The sequence below is a fragment of the Melopsittacus undulatus genome, chromosome 4 (assembly GCF_012275295.1).
Source record: "Melopsittacus undulatus isolate bMelUnd1 chromosome 4, bMelUnd1.mat.Z, whole genome shotgun sequence".
Classification (NCBI taxonomy): domain Eukaryota; kingdom Metazoa; phylum Chordata; class Aves; order Psittaciformes; family Psittaculidae; genus Melopsittacus; species Melopsittacus undulatus.
In genome coordinates, this window is record NC_047530.1 from 25,042,330 (window position 1) to 25,065,301 (window position 22,972).

At 45.9% G+C, this 22,972-nt stretch overlaps 1 protein-coding gene across 1 annotated transcript in view; it reads left to right on the forward strand.

The window, feature by feature from the left end:
- CCDC85C (coiled-coil domain containing 85C) overlaps positions 1-22,972 on the forward strand; it is a 107,096-nt gene that overhangs the window by 24,785 nt on the left and 59,339 nt on the right. The window lies entirely within an intron of this gene.

Consider the following 22,972-nt stretch of genomic DNA (forward strand, 5'->3'; position numbering starts at 1 on the left):
CTTTAGCAGAGTTTGCCTCAAAAGGGGATATAGTGTTGGGGAAGCATGGTTGCCTTTCTGAAGAGTAACTTGTGGCATTGCTTGTTCCCTGATGGCCTCAGTCCCATCTTCATTGGTGGGCTTGCCTCAGCAATTACCTCGCAGCTACAAAACCGAAAGTAATGTTTTCAACTAATTACTGTAGAATCATAAAATCATTTAGGTTTCAAAAGACCCTTAAGATTGTTGAGTCCAACCGTTAACCCAGCACTGCCATGTCCAGCGCTAAACCATGTCCATAAGTGCCACATCTACACATCTTTTAAACACCTCCATAGATGGTGAGTACACCACTTCCCTGGGCAGCCTGTTCCAATGCTTGACAACATTTTCAGGGAAGAAATTCCAATCTAGACTTCCCCTGGCACAACTTGAGGCTGTTCCCTCTCATGCTAAGTGTGAGCATCTCCTCCTACTAACCGAAGGTAGGTACCCAGAAAATGCTTGTGCCTGGTGAGGGAATATTGGTTCATGTAGTTTGCTTTCCCAGGTACAGATCCCAGGTTGAAGTGCATTCTTTGCCATTTGTGCACAAATTATTGCTGTTTCTGCTCCAGGCAGGTCAAAGAACCAGTCTACATACCTGTGTGATCCTGTTAGATCTGGGCTTACATGTATGGGCATTCCCGAAAATGTGATAAGCTGATGGATTATTTTCAGAGGGGTAGAGCACTGTTGATCCATTGATACTGGAGGATTTGTAGATGTATTTTCTGTGTGCATCAAGCCCTGTGATCTTGATGACATCCAGGACTTGATATTTCTGTGAGGTTTTCAGCAAGAATATTGAATTAAAATTCAATGGCATTCTGCTGTCTTTAATGATACCCAGGCAGAGAGTACAGGCAGGTAATTTCTGAGACAGGCAGCAGTCTTCACATATATACTAGGAACAATTTTGAATTGAGTATGCCTTAATTAATACAAATGCTAGCTACTCTTACAAATAAGTTGCATTTAAATGTCATCTACTTGTTATTCACTGCCTGTGAGTAATTTTCTTGCTTGCATATGTGTGAATGAAGCGTATGTTTTAAGTTGTTAAGTATCCGAGGTCATATCTAAAAATAGCGAGTGCGCATTGTTTGTTTGCCGGCCTGACTTAGAAGAAATTCTCGATCAGAGATGGTTTCTTCCTGTGTGGTGTTCAGAGGAGAGAGGAGCATTGTGTGGTGCTGCGGGACCTTCCTGAGTGCTGGAATTTGTAGGTTAGGAAGGACTTTTTTCCTTTTCACTCTGAATTCCCTTGTTTGTATGGTCTGCAGCGTGGGAATCCTTCCCAGGTGAAGCATTGTCAATCCAGACATGCCACTTTAAAAAGGAAAGGAGGCAAAGCATGGTCCTTCTGCTCATTTTTCCCTTTGTATTCACCAGTGTGCTTGTCCTGTTGCAGAATGATCAGCAAAGAAATGGTTATCAGACTTTGCATTTTAATACCTGTATGTGGAAATAAGTGGCAGTAGTTTGAGCCCTGTGAGGGCTGTGTTGGCTTGAACTGTTGTTTCCTGGTAATGTTCCTCATTGCAGGCTGACACCTTGCAAAGAGCAGAGCAGGCAGGGCAGGCTGCTGAGTGGCCCAAGCTGCTCCAGTCCCTTGCTACTGGTAGGGGATGCTTGGAGGAGTATGCAGTGAGGATGTTTGGAAGAGTCCTTGTTGGGGATGCCTGGAAAAGTCCTTATTGAGGGTGCTCAGAGAAGTCTTTGTGTAACCAATCCTTAAAGCTACTTATCTGGAATGGGTGTTGGGTTTGCTTCATTCAGGAATACCTTAGTCACAGGTTTTGCTGTTCTAAGAGGTGAAAAGTGAGGTTTTCCTGTGGTAAAGGAGGTGGAAAAGGAAGCTTCTCTAGGAAGCCACAACGCAATGCTGCTTTCCATTTGTGCTTTAAGGCTTCATGCAGCTGCTCTTGCTGAGACACCTGGTTCGTGAAAATGCTCCTGGAGCTATAATTCTCCCGGAGCATAAGCTTGCTCATGGGACCGTGCATGCACCTGAAGCAGAAGCCAGCTAGCTCTGGTACAGAGCCTGTCCAACACAGAAAGGTTCATCTGTAGAGCAAGCCAGGAAGTAGGATCTGCAGTGGTTGGACCTACAAAACCTCTCATTGCTGCAAGCTGAACTGAGCTGACTCTTGCCCCTGAGCTGGCTTTCCATGTCCCCTGTGGCCTGGCCACCGAAGCTCTGCTGGATGAGATGGACCTGGCTAGCCTCCTGTCCCCTGCCTGGCCCTCTGCTTCCTCTGGTGCTTGGTGCTGGGACCTGGGAAAAGGCCTCTGATTATTTTATTGCTGGGTTTAGGGCTGCTTTTGGAGCTATCTTGAGCAATGTGGTTCTGGGGAGAGTTAGCCTGTGCTATGATTAGGCAATCCCTGCTTTGAACCATAAAGAGCCTTAATTCTGCTGCACTGAGGGTCTTGAAAGGCAGACATCAGAGCTGGAAAACCAGAGATCTGAGTTAAAGGATCCACCCTGAGTGGCTCAACTCCTTGGACCTAGGTAGGAAAGAAGAAATTAGCTGTTGTTTATAATACCTTCCCATAACATGGTCCTGGGTGACAACAAAAGAAACAATGTTCAAGACTTTCCTCCCCTGTAATGGAATAAATGAATGGTGACCCTCAGACTGTCTGTAACCTCTGTTTGTCAGAGATGCTCTGGCAGATTCCCCTGCCAGCCTGGGTTTCTCCTTTGAAATGCTTATGACTTTAATCTCTGCTAAAGGATCCTGGGTGATAAAGGATGTTTTTATTTTCTCCATTCCTCCTCATGCTTTCTGGGAGGCCATAAGTATTTCGTAGATGCACAAAGCTGCCATTTTAGGCAGCAGTGTTAGCTTATTAGCTACTGGAGTCAGGCGCCTGTCTTCCTTCAGGTTTTGTGCAGGACTGATCCCCCTGGCAGCAATAAATGACAGCAGTTCCCTGTTGTGCAGATGGAGGTGTGTAAACAGTCCTTGCTCGGAGGTAGGAATCAGCCCTGGGGTTGCCCTCAGTAGGGTTTCCAATGGCTGTGTTGAAATCTGTAGCAATGTGGTCCTGTTTGCACTGTGCTGAGGTCAGTATACATCAGGGGTGACTGTCAAGCTCTGAAATTCCACTCCATGAGCTTAGATCAGGAACTGATCACCCTGCAGAGCCACCAAAACATGCCCATGGCCTGCTCCAGGATGGACAGATGGATGGACTTTGGTACCTGCTGGGCTCTGAAGTTGTATCTGTGGGGCCAAACTGGAGCTGCTCCCGTGGCCTGAGCCTTCCCCCAGAGCCAGGCTGGCAAAACGGGTTCAAACAAGCTGCTGCTGCTAATCTGCTTAATGTCTCCACACGCAATAGCACATCATCTGCTGCTAGGGAAGAGGGCTGTTATCATCAGTAGTTTCAAGTGCCTGGTCGTGCTGCTGAATTGGATACAGTGCAAGTTGCAGAGCTGACCTGGTTTGTTAAAAATTGGGTGCATGAATTTTTGAAGTCATTATTTCCTCAAATAGGTTGAACCCTGAAAGACTCCCAGCCCTCAGCTTTTAGCTGTGGCTCATCTGGTGCCTTTGGGCTTCTTCTCACAGTGTGTCCCTACATCTCTGTGTAAAGGTTCCTCTCTGAAAGGAGAGCCAAGAGTGCTGAGTGTGGAAGGAGGAGGAGCGCCTGGTGCTAGACCTGCCCTGTTCTCACATGTTTGCCAGGGCTGGGAGGCAGAGGAATGGGAGCCTCCCAAGGTGTGTCACTGCGGCAGTATGTACCCAGCTCTGTGGGTTTGGTGCCTGCCTCTTGTTTGTTTGCTGTAACCCGTGTGGTTACTCCTGGCTCGGACATAGCTTTAGCTATAGGAACATGTCTTATGTCACTGTGGCTTTTTCTTGGTGGGAAGAGGGTGTTGGTGGTAGTGAACACACGTGTATGCTGGTGTGACAGCATTGGAGCAAAGAGAAGAGGTTCTGTTTCTTCCTCAGCTCCACTGATGCTGATGCAGTGATACAGCTTACTTGTGTTCAGACAAGGCTTTGTGCAGAAAAGTGACATTTTGGACCTGGCTGGCCTGGTGGAAGAAGTTGATGTTCTCGGCAAGGTGGGACTTGCCCTTGTTGTGATTAGTGCTTCCGCTGATTTGCCAATGCATCAGGTCCCTAATGGAGCAGGCTTGCCATACTCACAGAGTGCCTGGATGAACTCTTTACCTAACTTGACTGGAGCCAAGCAATCAAACTGCTGGGGAAAGAGTGTATTTTGTGTAAAGGGAGGAATGAGTATATTGGGATTTTGCTTGTTTAAATAGGTATATTTGAACTGAAAGTGAAGCATAAACCAACATAAACAGAAGGCACAGAAGCAGCGAGCAGTGAAGATGTGGAGAAGGATCAGCAAATGAGTCTGGAAAATAGGAGAATGTAGACATGATCAAAGAAAACAAATGCAAGGCAAAGGCATGGTCAGCCATGAGTGCAGGGTGTGTGGACCCTCTCTTGCAACAGCCCTGCGTGGGATATGCTGTGGGATCTCTCTGCCTTGGAGGGAGTAGATGGTCTCCTGGGTCAGGGTCCAGGCTCCTAACTCCCTCCCCTTGCATCAGCAGGGATTTTGTCTGAGAAGGAACTGCTTGCTGAGTACTATAAAAGAGCAGCAACACAGCTGGCTTCTCTTCAGAGAAAGGGTAAAGACTTCAGTGGATTTTTGTGTGTGCGTGTGTGTGTGTGTTTTAAAACAATGGTGGTGAGAAGCCTTTTCTGGAGCATATTGGTCTTTTCAAAGCCCAGGGAAGATTTCTTTGTCGCATGTTCCACCTATTTGAAAAGGTGTGGGAAGGTAGGGAGTGATCCGCAGCACTCATCGATACATATGTGAGCTCCTTATACAATAGCTGACGAGATTGCTTTCAAAATGTAGTCAGTGATTTATATGAGGGTGGCTGTTAAGCATCAAGCTTATGAATTGCTCTGGGATTTGAATGAAGTTTGTATTTCTTACGAAACAGCTCTCCAAGCCTTATGAAACAGTATTTTGTTGTCAGAACGGAGAAATGTCCAGCTCCCTCATCTAAGGACAGTGTTTCAGCATATCATATCTGTATTTGTCTGTAACGTTTTGCTTTGGTGCTGCTGCCCCACCGTGGGGTGAGAACTTCCAGTATGAAAGCCCCAGAGCCTTAAAGAAGAAATCTCTTGTACTAAAGCTATATTGCTTTCACACAAATGTGGAACCCAGAGTAAATTCTTAGTTTTAACAGCCATTTAGAGCAAGGTTTAATTTGATCTGGGAATCATTTTTATTTTTGTTAAGAAATGATTTTATATTTGCTTCAGCAGAAACCAACCTTCCTTCAGTTGTACAGGGTGTTGTCAGCTGCAGTGCTCAGGCCAACTTAAAGGTTTGCTGGGACCATCTGAGGCTTGGGAGACCACCATGGTTAATGTACGCAGTCTCACTTGTGTCTGTGGGTGGGAACTGACCTCAGGATACCCACTTTCACAGTGCCTGGGGTAATGGGGCTGTAAAGCCCTTAGGAGTCTTAAAGCACTTCAGCAGGAGAAATAACAACCAGGCATTATGCACAAATCAGGAACATAGGCTGGTCCCTGGTGTATGTGGGACAGGTCTGATGGCTGAGCACAGCCTGAGGTGGGCATGCTCTGCCATGGTGGGTACCAGTGAAGGATCCACATGCACTTGGCACAATTAATCTCTGAGCAGAAGCAGGGAGGCAGCCCTTGCAAGACTCCACAGTTCCTTGTGTGTCCCTGATTTAGCTGTGATGTCTCCAGTCACTTGGGAATGAAAAACTTTGCCTTTATTTTTGTGTCTGAACAGCAGCTCAGACAAGGCTTGTTGTCTGTGACAAGGCTTATAATGCAAATAACAACGTCATAATAATAATATTTAAGCAAAAAATAGGTAGCAGGATTAAGTTTGCAGTCTATTGGGTTCTTTTTTTTCCCTAATGTTTCCTGGGGTTTTGTTGTTAAGTAAATGTTCATCGTCTCTACCTGACTGCTTGTCACACAGCATTTACAGAGAGGCATTTACTTGTGCATTAGTTGACATCCTTTTATCGAGGTTTGTGAGATGAAACTGCAGCTGTTTCACTTCAGAAATGCTCTGTTCAGTACTTCTGGGGGTTTTGTTTCCCACCATTGCTCTGCCCCTGTAGTGTAAGACTGGCATTCAGTGTCATTTGGAGAGCTTTAAAGTGGGCCGAAAGCTGTCCCTTGCTTAGGACCTTCCAGATTGTCTCACATTTTTGGGTGGAAAGGGGGATCTTGAACCTTTTCAATTCAATAGGTTATTTATTTATTTTGCTGAATTCTGCTGAATTGCTGAACACCTTTAGAAGCAAGGTACCAGATCTGGAACTGGATTTGGGAAGGGGGCTAAGAAGGAGCCCAAGTTCTGGGTAGCATGCCTGGCTCCTGGTTGTCCCTGCTGTGGGACAGGGCTCTCTTCTCTCATCCACTTCTTTTGCCGGAGAGGGTGGCCAAGGGGAGCTGTTGCTAATGATTTGGTACAGCCCAAGTGGAGGTGAATGTATTCCTCTCAGGGAGAAGAGTAGGGAGGCTGGTGGCTTGTATTGATGCAGTTTTAGTCCTTTTGAGAGAAGGGGAAAAGCAGCACTTCCTGGACTCTGGTTGTGTCCCTGCTTTGGCAGTTATGACACTTTGCTGTGCTGCTTTCTGACTTTTTCTTAGCCCCTCTTGTGTGAACATGGAAATAACCTGGTTTCAGGAGAGTAGGTCTGTAGCCCAGATTGAATACCTAGATGCTCTTTGAGAATGAGGTCCATTGCTGTGGTGTTTTGGTGAGTTATTTGCTATATTAGTCAAGTAATGTCCAGAGTCTCAGACATAATATAAGGGACTGACCACTGGGGCAGCAAAATCATTGTGCCCCCTCCAGAGCATTTCTGTTTAGAGATTGGAAACAACCAGCTCTACTAAGACCCATCGTCACTGCATGTTCTGTCACCTGGCCCTTACTAGTGTTTCTATAATACCACTTCAGGGAGTGCAACCAGTAATTCTGCATTTGTGTTGTTTGAGTTTTTCTGTGATCAGTTTTTCCCTAGGATTTCTCTGAAGTAAGGGGTGCAGGAAACTGCAGATCTGGCAATCCCAATCTTGGATCTTCTTGACCCTTTCAAAAATGGAACAAATATTACCTGACACTTTAAAACCTCCTCCCTGCAGGGCTCTGTGGATGGGAATCTGAGCGTGTTTTAGTTCTTGCAGAGCTGAGCTCTTAAATTGATAGTGCCTGTAGTTATATGTAGCTCTTGTGAAGGAAAATAAGAAAAACATCTTAAATCTTTAAACCTCTCATGGCCATCCTTTCTGTGCCATGCTGTGAAGAGTGTGTAACTCTATAGTATCAGAAGAAATCCAACCTGAGTGTAGCCATGCCAAGATGTGCTTACAGATAAGAAGCTGGGCATGAATAAGTGCCTATCAAGGTCACTTGTGGGGGTCTTTAAAGGCTCATGTGGTCAGTTTTTAATCTACCTGGCTTTTGAAAGCATTTCACATGTTTCAGAAAGCAGTGGAGTGATGCTGTAGCTGCTCTGTTCACATCATGTAGATCTCTAAGATTATTAGTTTCTGTACTGAAATACTTTTTCTAAAATAACAGTGGATGGCATGTATGTCTGACCAGATCTGCTTTGAGGTCTGGAATGAATGTGTGTTGCACTTACATTTTATTTAGATTTGGTTTAACTAATGAGAAGCACAAGTAAATGTTGTTTGTTGCCTAGAGGGAGATCTTGAATGTGGATCATTAAGAAATGGGGTCAGATGAAGAAGAGAAAATATCACTGTCCCCAAACTGGAACTTGCAAACCCATGCACTGTGCAATGCCCCACGGAGCTGAAAATCTTCTGTCAATGCTGATACGATTGTGATGGTCTGCGGTAGTGATAGCAGTGCCTGGCTTCAGGGTCTGTGGTATCCCTACATGTCACAACCACTGTGTTTCAGAAGGCTGGATTGCATTTTCTCCTGGAGAGTTTGTCTGATTAATTGCTCACAGCACATAGCATTTTGAAAACGAGTTTGGGTGTAGTAATAAACCTTTATGGCTCTTGCAAAGTGTGTCTCTCCAGACTGGTTGAGGCAGAGGAACAGCTCTAGCTGACCTCCAGTTTGGGAAGACTGCCAGCCCACATGGAGGGAAGATGAGGTTGTTCCTTGTCAGGAAAAGAGGAAACACAAGGTTTTTCTCCCACTTATTCTGAAAACCCACAGCTTGGCAAAATAAATGTTTCTTTACAATTCTGAAAAAATATTGAATTAATGTAGCTGTAAGTTATGTGAAATGAAATACAGAAGCATTAATTAGAATTCTGAACCATATGGTCACGCAAATATGGAGACCCACACAACTGCATTTTCATATCTAATGTTGACACATTAAAATTCATCAGTTTGCAGCCAGAGTTGTCGTAGTTAATTTAACTAATACCATAACGTTCCTGAGATGCATCATTACACCTCATCATGTAAATATAAACCAGGATGATTAGGGGAGAGCCACTTGCTTCAAAGACTTAATGTAGCTGGAAAACAGCTTACAATTTAGAAGAATTAAAATAAGATGCTAAACATGTCTTCTTCTGCCCCTTGTTAAAGCCAGACCTTTATTATTTTGCACACTACCTGATTTCTGAGGGTGTATTTTAGCCAATGGCTAGTTTACACTTGTTTACAGTGTGCCGTTTTGATTCATGGTCCAGTGTTTGGGGCTGTGATACAGGTTCTGAATGGAAGCTTTAAGGAGGAGGTTGTTCTGCCTTGTGGGCTGAATTGGCACCTTAGCTCCAGAAATGTGCATTCCTCAGTATGGGCTGGCCATTGCCATGCCTTGGAAGGAAGAAATGATGCCTTTGGGGAGAGGGAGCTGGAAGGGAAGCAAACTGTTTCAGCTGAAATGCTGATGGAGGGCTCACCTGTGCTGCGGTGGGACACGAAGCCTGGCTCACCTCTGTTGTCTTTGGATGGGAGCCTGGTTGGACATTATGTGTTTGTGTGTAATCTTTGGCATAGGGAGGTGGAAGAGGCTTAGGTCTCCTTTCCTGCATCAATTTAGCTAGAAACTGTCTGCTTTGATCTGCATCTAATTAGATGTGTGTTGCAAGACAGTTCAAAAAGTTGATGCATTCTTGATGTCTACTTAGATACTGTTTTTTTTATCTCCTGACTGTAAATGGTCATGTTTTGTGTCTTGCATATCTGTACACTGTACACACGTACAAGGAGATGGAATGCAACCTTTGTGATTACAGCAGTCAGCTTGCAGATTTAGGTGTCTGGCAACAAAAGTGTCAATGGAGGTTTGCTCCATTTGTGTGTACAAGGCTGGGGCTACACTGGTGACAAGCTGGCCAAGAGACACCAGTTCCGGAGAGCAATGACTGTGCTCCAGAGTTCTGTGTGATTCTCTGCCAGCTCCACTGTCATTTGGAACTCTTGTCCTTGTGATCAAGACCAGCTGCTCTGGAGCTCCTCCACTGTGTGAAGCCAACAAGCAAGGCAGATAAGATCTTGTGGTCACCTGTTTTGTGGGTAGGAATTTGAGACCAGCCTCCTACAGAGGAGTAGTCCTGGGGAGGACCAAGCTTAGTGTGAAATTGTGGATGTTGAGAACAGGCCTCAAAGCAACCAGTTGATTTGAAAGCTGTGATATTGACTTGTGAACCACTGTTACTAATTGCATACGAGACAATAGGATGTGCAAGAATCTTCCTGGTATCATCTAGCCCAGCTCTCTGCCCTGAAGCAGGACCACCTTGTATCTAAATAGATGTTTCTATAGCCTGTTCTTGAAAATCTCTGCAGGTGGCAATTCCATAACCTTAACAGGCAAGGACTTCTAGTGTGGCACTGTCACTCCCAACTGGAAGGCTTTTTCTAACCTCTAAGTTAAATCTTCATCATTACAATTTAGGTCTGGTTTTGCCTTGTCCAATCTGCTGTAGGAAAGGAGAACAGGTTATTGTTTCCAGCTACTTGTCATGTATTTTAGAGATAGCTATTGTGTCTCCCCTCAGTTTTCGCTAGACTAAACAACCTAGTTCCTTCAGTCATTCTTTGTAGGTCATGTTTTCTAGGCTGCAGAGAAGTCTTGTTCCCCAGTGGACTGTCAAATCAATCTGCTTCCCTTTTTTGAAGCATTATGCCCCAAACCAGCTGGCTGTGCAAGGGTGATGCCAAGCAGAGAGGGAGGAGTAGGTACAGGCTGGCTGCTGGTTACCAGGAGCTCAGTGTGTCAGTCTCCTTGAGCAAGGCACCATAACTGGCACACATACTTCATGGCCAGGCTTTAGAGAGGCAGAAACCTCCTTCACTCATGGGCCATGCCTCTGAGGATCCCACGTGTCAGAGCAGGTTGTTGGAGCTCCAGTGGTGCTTGCAGCCTGGGCTGGGTTTGTTGGGAGGGCTACAGGATCCCTGAGGTATCTATGAGCAGGTTCTTTTGTATTCCCAACATCCATTTTTATTGCTGCTCTCTTTCCTATCAAGCAGAAATACATGAAAAAGAGGATGCTGAGGGAAGGGAGCAGAGTATTTGTCCCCTTGGCTTGTGCAGCGAGTTACCCGAGTTTCCAGAGAGCCTCTCAAGCTTTGCCTCTTTAAAAACTTGGTAGGTTGCCATTGCTTTAGGAATTTATTTTTTATTTATTTATTTTTTATTATTATTTGCTCCAAGCATTTCAGCTGATTTAATAAGAAAATGGAGTATGGTGTGTGTGTGGACCTGGTGCAATGAAACCAAACCAGGGGACTGTGCTCATTGTGATAATGTGACACAGGTTGAAGAACCTCTTCTGCCTTGAAATCACAGTTTATGCTCAGGCTTAAAATAGACCTCACAGAAAGTGGTTGCATGGAAAGGGCCAACTACCCAGCATGTTTTCTTATGCAGCAAAACTGGTCGCTCACCAGCCTCTGCTTCCACACCACCCACCTGCTATAGGTTATCTTGTCTTCCTCTGCAATGACCAGGATTTCCGGCATCAGAGTCAAGCCACCTCCTACAGTCACACATATGACAAAGGCACCTCAGCAAATCAAGCTCCCAAACATGGCCAACAGGTCCTTTGCAGCCAAGCTGCTTGCCCAAGGCTCGGCATCAAGCTGTGTCCCAAGTGGCATTACCTGTGGCAAAAGAATGACTAAAGGAGCCCTCCAGCCTTTTTCCCAGAGCTCGGGATCACACCCCTATGCATTCTTCTCTGCTTGCTGACAGATGCCCATGCTTTCCCCTCCCCAAACCAGTGGGCCACATGCCAGCCCTGGGAATTGTGCAAGCACTCACTCAACCTTGCCAGGCTGCCAGGCATGAGGATGTTGCAAGAGGACACAGGGCTGTTCTTGCAATGTTTTGAGGCAGTAATCCTAGTTTCCCCTTTCTTCAGTACTGGCAATGGCTTTAAAGGATGGAAGATAATTGTCCTGTGAAATAGATTAGATTACCTACCAGGCCTTTTGTCCCTGCCAGGTAGTCTTAAAACTTGAGGAGTTTGGAGTGAGAATTTCAGAACACATGACCAATAATTTAGCAGTCCACATGTGATTTGACCTTGGAGTGTTTGTGCAGGCTCATTGGAGCTGTTGAATACAAATGTTTTCTTTTTACTCCTTTGGTATTTGCTAAACATTTGGGTCTCTGTCATCTGCTGACTTGCTGTTTGGGGCTTCACACACTAACAAGCAAACAGTGCTGTTTGCACCGCTCCTGTGGGTTAAACAATAACCGAGTTAGGACATTCATTACTTGGGTGAAGCATCTCTTGGAGCTCTGCTCTAATTCATGGGAAGATTTATGGCCTGGTGAATAAATTGGATTTTGCAGAACTGAAGCTGTAATAAAATGATTGTATCGGATTGCAGCGTGTAAATGTGGGTGTGGGGGTCAGATAGGGCTCAGATTCCTTCTGAGAATGCTCACTTTTCTTTTCCACCCTCCTCCTTTAAAACCTCGCTGAAGCAGTGAGGAAAAGCAAAGCAGATAGGTTTGGAAAAGATCACTTCTGACTGGCTGACTTCAGAAGGACAGGTAATTTTAAAACAACAGCATTGCTTCTTTGAGGGTGAACTCAGAGCATTTCTTCTCCCCTTCCTCCCAAAGGACAGTTTATTTTGTTCCAAGTAACAGGTGCAGACTGAGGAAAAAAAAATGGTTTTCTTCATTAAATGTTTTGGGGGGAATGCTCAAGGCAAATTCAGCCTATGTGTTAAAATCCTTGAGAAATGGGCTGTACCTCAGTGTGTGTTTCTTTCCCTGCTTCTTCACTCCTGCTTTGAAACATCTGGTACCTAAACCAGGAAAAAAACAGTAAGAAAATGCTGGTGGCAGAAGGAAAAGAAGATGAAAGATCAACATGATCTTCCTACTCTATCCAACACCCTGCTGGGATTAATGCTTTGGCCTGTGATGCTTGTTAGTTGGTTTGAACAAAAGGTGGAATGTTATTGATGAAGTGCTGAAAGGAGGCAGACCAAAGCTATGGAGCAAGCCACACCAACAGTCTAGGCACAATTGTTGATGCATCTGGAAAGGACAGCCCTGTACCTGTTTTCAAAACCCACATTCAGGTTGTTGCTGCTCTTGTCTGAATAGGTCTCTCACTGGCTAGGATGGCATTGGATACGTATTTTGGGTTTAACCATCAGTTATTAGTGTGATCTTGCTGGCTGAGAAGGGTAGGCCAGCACCACATCTGTATGACGGCAGGAAGCTGGTCCTGTTTATTCCTGGGTCTCATCAATGCAGAAGAGGTGTTGAAAGCTTTTTGGACATGCTTTTATGCTCCAGAACTCTCTGGGAGGGGATGGGAACTGGCCAGCCAAGTGCTGTAACATACTTGGGGTTAAGTGACCTCTTCCTGGAAAAAAAAAAAAAAGGAAGGAGGGAGAGGGATATATCAGGGCATCATGTAGAGGAGAGGTAATTCTTCTCCTCGGGAGCAAAGCAGCTGTCCTTTGCAGTGCTTCAGAGCTCCATGTTGCTTCCAGGAGCCTCAAGCCATATAAATTAACATGAATTACATTATTATAGTCAATCCAAAGCCTAATTTTATGATGGCTACAAAGCAAACTGGATTGGGGAGACAGGTCAACTTTCTCCCTACAACTAGTTTTCATTAAAATGATTTGTAGGGTGTGCCTGTACCTTGTCATGGAGCACAACGCAGGGATGGACAGATGCCTGTGGGAATGAAGGCTGTAGCGGTGGATCCCGGTGTAACGTAACCTCCTTCGGGGCAGGTTGTGCGTCAGGACTTGTTCGCTTGGCCGCAGTGCTATCCTGCTCTACTCGCTTGAGATCTGCCTGGCATTGCCCTTGGTTCTCCCTGCCACACCTTCTGCAGGGAGCAGATAAGCACTTTTGGGGGATGATGTAAGTTTTTCCATTTTAAAAGCTACAACACTGATTTTAGGGCAACAAAGTGAAATTGCATCCTACCTAATGAGTGCTGCTTGGGTAGATTCAACCACGTAGTTTCAGATCTTGTGCAAACTGGAGAAAACAGTTGATGTTCACAGAAAGCAGGCGATTCCAATACAAATGTAGTGCTGACTGAGAGATGTCAGGGTGCACAGGAGATTTATTTACATTATATATATATATGTATATATACACACAGAGAGGTAATAGTAATAGCAAATCAGTAGTAACAATAGCTGTTGCAATCTGAGAAGCCTGTCTGGACATTTTGTGGACACAGACATTTTCTGGCATTGAGGACTACAGTCATCAGTAGGAACTGTGCTCATTCCATTAAAAATAATGCTCATAATTGGTCAGTTCAAAATTCACCAGTACAGATCATTGCTTTCCAGGAGCAGCACTTTATGCTTTTCATTGGACATTGCTTACAGCATCAGTGGACAGTGCAAGGAGAAAATGTGCTCATTAGAGATGAGCTTAATTGAGAGCGACATGGCTGGGTATTAATATTAGTCTTGCCGCAGGCTTTTCCTTTCCTTTTTTGTGTTTATAGCCATGCTAGTAGATGCTGAGCATGTTACCCTTTTACTGAATTCCACAACAGTGCTTTCAATAAAAGGCATAGATTTCCCAGTTCCGTTCTAAATGGAGATGCAGCATCAGATGTTCATCTCCTCCAGATGTGGGAGCAGGAGCATTAAAGCAGGAGGGCAGGGCTCTGGCTGGCTCCAAGCATAGGTCGCCTTTGTTACTGATGTGACCTTTTTTGATGTATTTCTGTTTGCAGGAATCTGCATTTATGGTGGTTACAGTGGCTTATGGAATTTGACTTGGCATTTGTTTTCCTGGGGAATGTTGTGGTGACAAGAAGCTGATGCAGATTTCTTTGGGGTTCTGTCCCTGGGCGCTCTGACCTCTTTCCCCTCCCCCTGAATGTGCTTGGAAGAAGAAATAAATTAACTAGATGAAATGGAGGGGTCCATTTTCACTGGAAGCAAGAGAAGCATGCCGGGAAACACGGGTGAGCGCAGGGCTCTGACTGGCACTGAGGGAGGCGGTGGTTTGTATAAATAGCAGGATGTGCTCCTTTGTGCTTGAGAGGTTTCCCATGTAAGGCAGAGCAAAGATGCTGGGTTTGTTGCTATCGCGACTAACTCCTTTTGGTACATAAGCTTTTTTTGATCATGCTTCTTTTTTTCAGCCTTTCCTCGCCCCTGCACACGCACTCTGTACGTAGACCCATTGCAGGGTGGTTTTGGATGCATGGTCCCTGGCTTCATGTGCTTTCCTGCTGCTTATGACCAGGGTGGGCAATTATCAGAGTGGATTGTCTCACAAGTCAGTGTCATCTGTTTGCTGAACAAAAGGATTTGGAGGGGCAGAGGGGCTAAGGCTTTAGAAACCCTAACTGAATGGAAGAAAGGATGCTGTCACCTGCTTCTAACTACATGCTGGAGCATTGTTTCCTCCCAAAACATTCAGTGTCAATTTTATTACCTGCAGCCATGCCAACTCTCGGCAGCACAATGTTTTATTTGGGGACAGGGTAATAGATTCAGTCCTTCTGCCTGCTACTGATAGGTTTTGTTTTGTTTATATATATTTTACAGGGTTCAGCCTGACAGTTTTGTCTTCTGGGTAATTAAGCTGAATTATTGAAGGCCCTGAAATTAACACTGTCATTTTTAATAATTAAAATGAAGTAAATCCCATCCTGTTTCATGAGTTATTTCCTCTTCCTGATTTTGAAGGTGCGGGTGAACTTGTTTGGAAGAATGTGAGCACTCGGGTAGCTTGGTTTTAACATTTTGTTTAACAAAAATATGGGGGAAAACCCTAAGTTTCCTGTAAGGTCTCTCAAAACATCCAAGCCTTACAAGAAAAGAGAGTAGTAGGTGGGGGAAGTCAGTGTATGGTAGGCACTGCTGGCAGGAGTCTTTTGTGCCCACTGCTCTAGGCAAATACCAGAGAGTAAGAGTGTGTTGGAGAGTATCCTGGAGCAGGGAAGGAGCTTTACAGGTAGATTTTCTTTTTTCTTTAAAGTTTTTAACATTGTCCTTGCATTTTTTTTTTTTTACATTCTGTGTTTTGATCTTTTGAAAATTTTTCTTCAAACATGTGAAATTCATTTTTCAAGTGGATATTGAATTTGCTTTAGATTTGGGAATACTTCTCATTGGCTGTTTGGGAATGCTGGGATGGTGGGCTTCAAGTCCCACCAGTGCTGCTGCCTGTTGCATGTGAGCATTCTGTGGGAATGCAGGAGCAATGGGAGTCAGGGCCAGGAGAGGCAGAAGGTAATTCATACTGGAAGGGACTTCAGGGAATACATAACTGTAACCTGCCGCTCAAAGCAGGGTTGTCCATGAGGCCAGAGGAGGTTCCTCAGCCATTGTTCTGTTCAGTCTGGAAAACCTCGAAGGCTGGGGACCACGTAATTTCTCTGGGCAGCCTGTTGCAATGCTGGACTGAAGGAATGAGGAAACTCCTCAGGCCAGTAAGTCTGTGCCTCTGTTTGTGTGTGCACTAATGTCTCAAGCTGCAGTGGAGATCACAAGGTGGGTTAGGAGAGCTGGAGAACAAGAGGGGTGGCTCCAGCCCCAGTGAATTTCACTGGTTTCTCTGTGCACACCCAACACTTGTTATTGATAAGCATATTATTGTATTTCCTTGGTGACACAGTCTGCTATGGCAACAGCTGGCTCTGAGTTTGCAGCCTGCAGGTAAAGGAGAGGAGGTGATGAAGTGCTGGACAGGCCAGAGCTGGGGCTCAGGGTTTTTCAGTGGGGAGAAGTATGGACCGTGAGCTCCAGTCACGTGCTGGCGGCCATGGGGCACTTGCCAAGGAAAGGCTCAAGAGTGTGGCTTTGCTTTGTGGAATGTCAGCAGCTCTTAAGCTTCAGACCAGTCACCACATGAAAGAGAGGAGCCAGTGTGTGGTTAAAGCACTGGATTGAGCCTTGTGGGACTGGGGTTTGCCACAGACTTCTTGTGTGTCCTTAGGCAAGTCACTTAGCTTCTCCATGTCTCGGTTCCTGTTGGTGAAACCAGGGTCGCAGGGCTATCTCCATTCATCATGTCCAGTGGAACGATAGGCTGTTTGGGCAGCAGTGGCATTCCTGGGCATTGAAAATGAGGCTTCAGACTCTGCTGTGGGTTGTCCGTGTGTGCTCCAAGGCCAACACGCTGAGGCAGACCCCTGCTTTAAAAGCAAGGGAGATTGCTTTAGCATCCAGGAGAATGCGTTTCCTAAAGCTTGCTGCCCGCTGGTGAGGTACTGTATGGCCCCTGCACTTGGCATGGTGTGGGGGATCTCTCCTTCCCTGTCCTGAGGAAGAGACTCTGCTTGCTTACCTCTCTGCAGCTTTGCTGTTTGCATTTTGGGTTTGCAGAACCTCTTTCATTCCCACAGGAGCAGAAACATCTCTTACCCCATGGCAACATGCGGCTCAGACCTACCTGGAGGAGGTTTCAGCATCCCAGGACCTCTTTGCTGAGCTCAAGGGGAAAAGGAATGGATAGGAGGCACTGGAGGTGGCTGCATCGTGGTCCCCGTCTCCAAGGGGTTTGCAGGCTTCCATGGTTTTAGTCAGTCTTGCACTTATTTATCGCTGCTGAGCATGTGCAGGAAAATGAGGCATTCATTCTCAAATAATGCTGTGGTTAAAGCACACATCTTGAAGATTTTTAACTTCATCTACCTTCTGGCCCATGTTCCCTCTCGTTCCTTTGCAGAGGAGTAAAGTGTGAAGGGATCACTTGAGCTGTGTATGTTCCTTGTGTTCCTGGCTCACTGGAGCATCTCCTACATCACTTGCAAAGAAACATTTCAGCATTCAGATGCTGAGCTGGTACTGCAGAGTCCCTTCAGATGAAATACTTGGCAAATCCATTTTCACATCTCTGAAACTGTGGGAAGATTTTTTTTAATTGGAAGATCTGGTTTGGTCCCTTCCTAATTTTCAAGAAAGACTGATGGAAGGATTATGACCAACCCTAATTTTGCAAATGAGGTAAGGAAGCAAAGCCTGTATAACAAAACCACAAGGTAATGTGTCATCTTGTGTTCTTTCTTCACTCATTAGATGCATACACTTTAATTGTAATGATGTGTGAACTTTTCTCCAAGCAAATCTTCTGGAATATGTTTTGCCAAAGGAAAGAAATCTCTGTAATACCAGATCTCATGATACCTCCTTGCTGTTTGGGGCATGCAAATTATGGGCGAGTTTCTAATGTGTTAAGTTTGCACAAGCCTAAACCAAATCCTTAAGGAGAAGACAGTGGGAAAGGCATTTCCCAAAACAGCAGGACTTTTTTTCCTCCTAGCCTTGCAAAGAGTTTTTTTTCCTTTATTTTTTTTCTTTTTTAATAATGAGCATCAATATTAGCTCAAGTTCCTTCTTTTAGGAACGTAGAGCATGAACTTTCCCACTGCAGTGTGGGCACATTGCCTGAGCAAGGGCTGGTGGATTTATCCTGTGCGCCTCCCAGCATTTTCATATCAAGAGCTGACTCCTTGATGCTGAGCAGATGAAAGCCTGGATGACCATGCAGGATGGGGTGAGGAGCTGCCCCAGGGGTGAGCACAGGGCAGCAGGGCTGGGGGTGCAGGACATAGTGCTGATGTGCAGATCAGTGCTGCAAGAGCAGGTTTGGCGTCTCAAGGGAAAAACCTTGCTGCCAGATCACACCTACCAGCAGTGGAAAAGTCCGACTAGCTCATCCTGCCCATCTTCCCAGTACTTGTGTTGAATTGGCTGTCTGACATGTGTAGTGTTCCCAGGGAGCTCCTTTTCCAAACTGGTGATCCCTGGATCTGGCCAATACCCACCACGGTTGTTTTCTTGGTTTCCAGTGGTGAATCAGTTTCAGTTTGGGAACCAGGCATGAAGCAGTTGTCCAGTATCTTTTTCCCAGGTAAGCATTGCTGTAGATGCTGCAGCTGGATTATGCAATGCAGATAGGTGGGGACTGTCCTTCTTCTGCCAGCAGTAGGAAGGGAAAGTTATTTTGCTAAGATAAAAGTGTGATTTTCTCCAATATCTTGGTGCACAATATAACAGCCCTTTCTCAACTGTGTTATCCTTGGCAGATGGGGACGGCTGGAGCTGTGCTCTTGGGAAAAGAGGCAGTGGGTGAACCAGACCTTTGGGAGTGCATAATTTTTGACCAGGGTTTTGAACATTTCCTTGTTCTCTAGGGGAAAGGGAGGGGAAGGTGCTGTGAGCCTGCCTGTGCTTCTGGGCCAGCGCTGTGCTCCTCTTGACATCCCTGTCCCTGTGCGTGTCAGCTGAGATACAGCTCCCGGCTGTGTTCTCGCGCTGTTACCCTCTGTGGAGCTCACCAGGGGTTTGCTGCTGCTGTTGTCAGGGCTCGGCCACTGGCTGCCTATGTCTGCATGGCTTCCCCAGACGCTAGCAAGGCTGTTAGTGCTAAAATTAGAGCAGCAGGGCGGGGGGTCCCCCAGCACCAATGGCAGCATGTGCATTACCATGGGGGTGCCTGCTCCGGGCTACAGCAGTGCCGCTGGCACGGAGAGCCGCTCTGCAGGCAGAGCCCGGCTAGGCAGCTGCCTGTCCCGTGCCCCTGGCTCTGCCGCCTCGGTGGCACCCGGCACACTGATGGTCTGGATGGAATACAGCAGTTTGGTGCTCTTGTGCAACAGCCTGGCTAGCAGTTTGGGGGGGCAAGAGGGATGAGGACAGAGTTACATTTTGTGGTTTATGTCTGTGTTTTGTTGCCCTTGGCGGTGTCCTTTGTGGGCAGAAACACAGACAAGTGTAGTATGTGTGCATCATTTTAATATCATTATTCACAGCTCAAAAAAAGGCTTGAAAAAGTCAAGGATGTTCCAGGGACTTTGGTAAACTCCCTGTGATAATCTTTCCAAGGGCTTTGTGAAGGCCCCATGGCTCTTCTGTAGACTGCAAATCCATTTGTTTAGTGTATAGTACTCTAACAAGCTGCTAGTTGTTATGTGGAAATATAAGAATATTTGTAACGTATGTTGTTACGGTGCTTTTTAAGTTATTGTCACTGACCCCGTGGTTCTGAGATCTGAAAGTTGCAGATCCTCTTAAAAAATTCAGATAATGCCAGTGAAAGGAAAAAAACCCCAAGGAATGAATCTTTACCCTGTGCCCACTCTTTAAATTGGAAGTAAGTACCAAGAGCAAGGTACTTGCACCTCGTTGTGTGGGGACTGACTTTTCTGGCTGAGGGGTTGTGAGACTGTGAAGAAAATTCAGTTAAAGGATGAGCCCAATGTGGAGTCTGTTGTCTTCCCTGCTTCAGTCAAGCTGTATTAATCTGTCTGAAAGCTCACATTCCCAAGGGCCACCCAGTGCTTGCTGTGCTGTTGCAGTGACCTGAAGGAAAGTGTGTTACTTGTGTTATTCTGTAGAAAAGCTGAAACGTAAGTTTCTACCCAACCAAAACCATCAGTGAAACCAGCAGTTAAAGTACTAGAGGATCCTAGAACAAGATGCACTTTTGTCCATTTCCTTCACCCTGGACATGCCCATCTCTGTATGCAATCATGTTGGTCCAAAAGACCTATTACCCCTTCACAGGTGCACAGCTCATATGGTAGTAATGAGACATGGGTATTCAGTTGGCCAAGTTCATCCCTGAGGTCATTTCAGTGACTTCAGCAGAATTAAACCAGGACTGAATTTGCTCCTGAAACTTTCTGTTTGCAAATTAATTTGGGTGGAATCTACTTTCAATTATGCTTTACCTAATTATACCAGATTTACTATCACAGAAGAGGAATGCTCTAATATCCAAAAGAAGCAGTGAGTCCCCTCACTAATCTAAGGCAGCCCCCTTAGATTAATGTTACATTGATGCTGTGTGTGATGAGGTGATAGTGTGTGTGTGTGTATGTATATGCAAAATGCACCAGTATTAAAGGATGTGTGAAAACAGCAGGGACCTTTGGGGTTGGGGAATGCTGCCTTGTGCCACAGCGAGCACTCCCACTTGCTGCTGCCTGCCTTCTGAATTTTTTGTACCTACTGCTTGTATTGCAGGGCTGCTCCTGAATCTCCTGCTTCTTTTCCCGATTTCTCACCTAAACATCTTCCCACCTAGTCTATATTAATACTTTCATACTTTTCAGCTGCTGAATGTTTTGCTTTCCCTGTCAACCTGTTGCCCAAGGCAAACGCTGCTGGTCCTAAAGGAACACAAATGTGTTGGTGTGAATCTTGAGTTCTGGTATCATTATGTCCCTTTCATCCTAATAACAGTTCCTAACCTTATGATATGTGCTGCAGATGTCATAGGCAGCCCTGCAAAATGACTCTCAACCCTTCAATTCCCACCTGAGAACTTGGGCTAATGCAGTATGCTGGAAAAAGACCCACAGGAACATAGTCAAAGGCAGTGTAAAATTCCCAGTTGGTTGTTATGTTTACAGAGAAGCATATTTGAGGCAGTATTGCCTCATGGAAAGGGTAGTGCACCGTGATGCTGTGTCTTGCAGCTCTCTGCTCAGCATTTTTACTTGGGGCGCCCTCCCTGGACTGTTTTGAGTGAAGATGAACATCGGTGCTTAGGACTATACGTGGACCTGCCAGGAACATGCAGCACTGAGCATCCTGTGCTAGCGAGCAGGACATGTCCTGGCCCTGTTGGTTGTGCCAGGCATGTGGGGAGTGGCATGGGGAAGACATCCTGCTGCCTGAAATGAGGGGCTTGGAGATAGGCAAGGAAGGCTCTGTTCATGGCTTTACTGAAGGCTTGTGATGCACAGCAAAGCATATGAATGTATGACTGATTCTAGGCCCTGGTTTTTATTATTTCTCAGGTTACTGAGCTGTTCAGACTTCCTTACCTCTGTGCAAAGCTTTCCTTTATTGATATGTAGTTTATTCACATTTTTCCTCTTGACAGGGAGGCCCAGAGCAGAGCTTGTGGGGGTGTTTGTATGGCACCACTGGAACCCAGCAGTGCCAGCCCAGAACCCAGAACTGTATCAGTTTGTATGGGAAGTGCTGTCAGTACTATGTAGCATATTGACAGCACCAGATTTGTTGGTAGTATCTATTAGTGCTGCAGAGACAGTAGGTTTGCTACCCAGCACGGCTGGGATGCTACCTGGACTGAGCCACCTTGTTATAACAGCACGTTGTGTTTTTCATTCTGCTCAGCTGAATATCCTGCGCTACAGAGGGTAAAAACCAGCAGGGAGCTATTAGCTCCTGTTTGGTGATGAAGCACTTGGCATGTGGTTTCAGAAGCAGCTTCGACTGACCTCGTGCTGGGCGGCTGCCAAGGGCCAGTGCAGGCTCCCTGTGCCCAGCTGCACGTCCTATCCTGCCTTGTGCCATCCCCAGCCAGGGATGCAGTGCGTCACCAGCTCATCACGGGATGCCATGAGGTAGCATTGCCCCTTTAGGCAGCTCTCTGCAGTTGGGCGGGCACAAAAGCCTAGGTCTTGCCCATTGTTAGTGTCAAGCTTTTAAGTATAACACAGACTTTGCAGCTCCCAGGCTTTGGTCCTCTGCCTCCCCCATACTCCAGTCCTTGCCCTCCTGCAGTCACTGTTACAGGATTTCCCAGATCTGAGATCCCTAGCCAGCTCTGATATCTTCTGTGGCTGAAAACAACACTTTTATATTGAGGGAGCAAGTAGGAACCCTTTTGTTTTTGTGATACCTCTCAATGCATTTTGCTTGAGGAAGTGTTAGTTAAAACGGTTGAGTAGGGTTAGAGAAGATAAATTTGGGCCTCTGGGTATGCTTGGTGGGCACAAAGCTCTTTCTGTCTCTGCTTCTATCAGAGACTTGCAGAGCCGTCATATTAAAGCCTGGCACCAGCTACTGGACCATCAACAGCACTCACTTTTCTCCTCCTTCTGGCAAGAAATTTGCTGGGAAACCATTTGTATTATTTACCTAATGATGACCAACACTTGAGAGTGGATATCTGTAGAATGTAGGACTGTGCCTGTCTGAGGTCCCACCGCTTACCTTCTCTTTTGTTGTGCCTAAGAACACAACCTTCCCTAAAAAGATAAAAATGAAAAATATATCACAAGAACCCTTTTCATTCCCCCCTTTTGAGAGTGAATCATCCTGAAAATGAGTTCTTTAAAAATGCCCATCTTGGTGTTTGCTGAGGCAAAACTGGGTGATAAGTATTTTTGGGGGAGAAACAGAGAAGTGGACCTTGTCTCTTCTGGGATGTGCACTCTTGGGTGCTTTTGGCAGGGGTTGTCCTAGTGCTGGTTACAGCCAAATCTCCAGCATCTTCCACTTTCACTCTCGTGTGTGGAGGCAGGCCTTGTCCCTCTAGCACAGGGACAAGGGACATATGTCTGCATGCTTCTGGGGCTGTCAAGAGGCTGGTCCTGGCTCCTGGAAGCAGCCAAGAATGACTGAAGAATCCCTGGCCTTTGAGGGTGAAGGGCAGCTGGGCTTTTCCAAATATACCCCTTGCAGTCCTATCCTGTCTGCTGCAAGGGGAGCAGCAACCCACAGCCTAGACAGC